The sequence below is a fragment of the Diabrotica virgifera genome, chromosome 9 (genome assembly GCF_917563875.1).
Source record: "Diabrotica virgifera virgifera chromosome 9, PGI_DIABVI_V3a".
NCBI classification, from domain to species: Eukaryota; Metazoa; Arthropoda; class Insecta; order Coleoptera; family Chrysomelidae; genus Diabrotica; species Diabrotica virgifera.
Window position 1 is genome coordinate 160,913,696 of NC_065451.1, and position 5,239 is coordinate 160,918,934.

Genomic DNA, 5,239 nt, shown 5'->3' on the forward strand with positions numbered 1-5,239 from the left:
AGGATCGGTATTACAGAGTAATGGAGAAATATATTGAGATGCATGCATTAGAATTAGGTCTAGATGGATGAAGTGGAAGGAAGCGAGTGGTGTGTTGTGTGACTTAAAAATTCCAGTGAAGCTGAATAATCAATACGAATAACTGCTGAAGTGCAGATTTCTTGAAACAGTATGAGAGGAAGACCAAATAAGACCTGGGGGAGAGGATAAAGCAGGACATGTTGGTAAAGGGGATTAATATTGATATGACCAAAAATTTTATTTTTTTGGAGAAATGCAATTAGGGAAGCCGACCCCGCATATGGATAAGGCAAAGAGAATGTTGATGCTGACATAATTTTGAGCCATATTCGAAAAAAAAAATAATAAAAACATTGCCTAAATTTTTACTTACCATAAAGGTAACAGCTAATGATATTGAAAACTTCATGTTTGATTAATAGTTACAGAAGTTATTTCTTTATAATAAATTTGTTTGTATTTTTCACTTTTATATTCCAATTTGTAACCAAAATTAATTAGTGGGTTCAATTTAATTTGAATATGATTTACAGCTTTAATTTAATTTTGTTAAAATAATAGTTTTTTTATGTATAAAGTAATACTAATAATTTATTTTTTATTAAAAGATAAGGAAATTGCGTTTTCTAGAAAGATTCCAGATTTTCGCCATAAAGCAGAATATCGGAGATTACCAGGCTGGGTTCAAACCATGAGAAGCATTCTTAGATTACATTTAAACGTTCGAATAACTAATAGAAAAGAGAATGCCAAAAATAGATTCGTCTGTTAGTCTGTTTTACCCCAGGCTGTGGGTGACAAAACGTGCTATAATTCAGAAATTTTTGAAAAATATCAGGTGATAAGGACGATGCCAGGAATAACTTCTACTAAAATGTAACCAAAAATGTTGGTAGGTTTTTTATTTAAGACGTTTTTCATTTGTTAAATTTGTTTTTAATTTTGCAGATTAGGGTATTCATTTTAGAGAAAAACTTTTAAACAGAAAGTTGTAGTAAAGTATAGAAACCTATAATTTGAGCTAAGGCAATTTTAATTTCGATAATTTGTTATTCCAAAACAGCCTGCGAAATTTCCAAAATGGCCGTTTTTTGCAATTGCACTACTTTTTGTAAAAATAATCGTTTTTTTGTTCCTTAAGGCTTTAAAATGAAGCCCGAGTTCCAAACAAAAAAATTGTAAAACCCGATTGGAGAACTTGTTGCTTATAAATATAAATTATTTATCACGAGAAGTCAAATGTCGAATGCTATAACTTTTTGAAAAAAAAAATCGTAGAGAGTTAATCCTAGATTAACTCTCCTTCTAAAGACTTAAATTTTCATATTCTGATGTAAATGAATGCGTAAAACATTTTTCAACCTCTTATTTTGGGTTTGAAAAGTGGGTCAAATTTCGTTATAAACATTTAAACTGAAGCGGCTTCTGTACATCCCATGAGTTTCTAATTTACAGATTATTCTTGCTGAAGGCAAGACAAAGATTTAAAACAATACTAAATTTTTTGCGACCAACTGAAGCCGAGATAATTATTGTTTTTTTTCTTAAATCGTAGCGATTTTATTTATAACAATTAAGAAATTATTTCACAGTCATTGACTAAAGAAGCACATATTTAAAATAAAAATTATTATAAAGAAAATTCATTTCATTATTAAAAATGATTTTTAAAGTGGATGGCGATTTATTTTCCTTTTCGATTGTGATTTATTTTGTCGGTTGCCCTTAGCAGCTTATAGTACATTGAATCACGGTTTTTGTTCCAAAATTTAAAGAACCGCTTGGATTGACATGAAATTTGGCATACACATAGGTAACATGTCGAAAAAGAAAAGTGATTATGGGCCGATGTGTGTTTTTGCCATAAATGTAAGTTTCTCCCCTTCTCGTGGGTAAAAACCTATACGTTCAAAATAATGGAAATTGATAAACTGACTAATTCTAAGCAACTTTTGTTCTATAGCATTTTTTCGCCAAGTTAATATTTTTCGAGTTATTTGCGGGTAAATTTGTTCATTTTTCAACAAAAAAAAAAAACGTTTTCTGAAGATACTTCAAAAAGAAAGTATTTTATCGAAAAAAATATTCCTAGCAAAAATATAGCTCACAAAAAAGAAAAAAAATGGTGTCTCTATGAGATTCCTAGACCCAGTAAAAGAAGAGTTCTAAGTACTAAAAGATAGGTTTATGCTCGCCAATTTCCAAAACGAATATTTTAACGTGAAATAACCAAAAAAGTACTTTTTGGGGAAAACCCATTTCAACTTTTTTTAAAGATATTAAATGCTTTATTTTTGTATTTTTGGGTTTCTAGCTTTAAAAGTAAGGAAGTTACGCTCAAAATAAAGTTAGCCCCTTTTTTGGGTAAAAAAATCGTGAAAATCAACCCCTAATTAGCATCCCAAATGAAATTAGTCCCAGTTGCGTTACTCGTGTATATATTGTTTATACGATCTGTAAATATCGTCGGCTCAAAGTGCTTATTTGTGAAGGGGCTGTAGTTGATATGATTTGAACTAGTAAATAATCACGAGTGCCTGCAAATTTCGAACAGCCATATATTAACCAATTTTTGCTTTACAGAAAAACAAAAAATTCAAAATATTCAGAAAAACAAAACCTAATTTTTTTTAGGTTTTATTTTAAAAAAAGAAAGCATTTTTTTTCAAAATTAAAAATTAAAAAATTTCATTTAAAACCGTTTTTTTTTTAGATAAGGCCAAACACTTTAAAAAGGTTATAATGAGTTTTTTCAAATGTTGCATAATTTTTTTGGTCATTTTACGTTGAAATATTCCCTTTGAAATTTGACGAATATGAATCTATTTTTCATTAGTTACTACTGGTTTCTACTGGGTCTAGAGAGTTGGTGTATACATACTTTTTACAAACCATTTTTTTCAATTTTTAGTGGGCTATATTTTTTCTAAGAATATTTTTTTTCAATAAAATACTTACTTTTTTAGTTATCTGCAAAAGTGTTTGAAAATGTGTTTTTTTTTTGTTAAAAGAAAATGAACATATACAGGGTGGTTCATCTTATCCGCCTCGGTCTCTGTACGGAAAACCACTTGATATTTTAAAAAAATTTCTTCACAGTAATATACAGGGCCATCAATACTACAATCTAAAAATAATGTGAATTATACAGGGTGCTTAAAAAAAGAGAGGTATATCAAAGTTTTATTTCTTCTTATGGAATGCCTTATATCTGATGACATTATTGAATTGACCTTAAAAAATAAGCTCTACTTTCATAAGGGTTCCCTATACCTAAATACAGGGTGTTTTGATTTATTTCGATTTTTATAAAAATGTAAGGTTTTAGAAAAAAATAAATATATACGAATCTAAGAATCAGTAACAAATTCGTTCTTGGATCTTAATAATAGACTATTTAGCATACTTAAACAGATGCTTATTGCAACAAATTTTCTTACAGGGTGTTCAAAATATGAGATTGCTCTATTAACAAATTCAAGCTATAATAAGTTACTTATTTTAAATGGAACACCCTATATCTTACTAGTCTATCGCATAGAAAATTTACTTAGCTTTCAATTTGTATTAGGGTTTTCTATACCTATCTTTTTACAGGGTGGTCAAAATATGAGATTTTTCTATTAACAAATTCAGCGATTCTATTAGCAGCGAGTTATCGTCAGCAATGATTCCAGTGGCGTATCAACCGAGCAGGTAACATGAACAACTTTTCAACAGGCTTTTATTCCCAACCAAATTATGAACAAAATGTAAAAACCATGGCTCCAATGATCCAAAATCCTATACAAATTCCCACTTGTTCCCAACAACCTAATGATTCACTACAAATAAACCAAACAAATGAACAAACAGCCAGTATTGAAGAACAGCAATGGAATGAGGTTACCGGAAAAAGATTAAGAAGCAATCCAGAAATGCCTAGAAGTAACAAAAGACAAACAAAACTTGGTGAGTACTGGTTAAGTAAACCTATAACAACACAAAATCAATTTGAAGCACTAAGTTCAATAGATGAAAGTGACAATTTGGAAGACACAGTTAAAAATACAGATGCAAAACCAAAACCACCTCCAATATTTGTATCAGGCGTGCAGATCTGCAAGCCTCTTATCGATCTATTGCAACAAGTAGCAGAAAATGATTTTATCACTAAAGCTATCAACAGCGAACAAATAAAAATTCAACCAAAATCAGACAAAGCATACACCGCCATAATAAATGCTCTAAAAACAAAAAACACGGACTTCCACACTTATAAACCTAAAAGTGAAAGACACTACCGAGTGGTTCTTAAAGGCATGCACCCCACGACAAATTTAGAAGAGATAAAAGAAGATCTTAAAACCAAAAACCATAATGTTATAAATATATGGAATATACTACACAACCAAACTAAAAAATCGCTGCCTATGTTCTACATTGATCTAGAAACAAAAGATAATAACAAGGACATCTATAACATTAAACAAGTAATGCATTCCATAGTAGAATTCGAAGCACCGCATGTCAAGAGAATAATTCCGCAATGTAGTAGATGTCAAAAATACAACCACACAAAAAACTTCTGCAATAAACAACCGTGCTGTGTCAAATGCGCAGAACCTCATTACACTAAAGAATGTCCAAGGAAAACCAGAGACAGTAATGTTAAATGTGCTAACTGTGGTGAAAATCACCCCGCAAATTATAGAGGGTGTGAAGTTCACAAACAATTACAAAAACTTAAATTCCCTAACTTGAGACGACACAACGCGAGGACAAACCAAGATAGAACTACAACAGTCAACTATGTGCAACCTGGAATAACATACGCACAAGCAACGCAAGCAGTTAACCAGCAAGCCTCCAACCAAACTACTACACAACATATACCAAATCAAACTAATAACCACACAGACATGTCAGAACTGAAAGACATGTTAAAAAAACTGACGGAACAAATGAGCACTATGCTCAACCTCCTGACCATTATTCTCAACCAGAAATGACTCAGTTACTAAAGCTAGTATTATGGAACGCCAATGGCTTAAGTCAACATGTAGAAGAATTAAAACTATTTATTAACACACAAAAAATTGACATAATGCTGATTACAGAAACTCATTTTACATCCAAAAACCACATCAATATTCCACGATTTACAGCTTATCATACGCAACATCCCAACGAAAAAGCACATGGAGGCACTGCAATAATAGTTAGTAATAAACTAAAG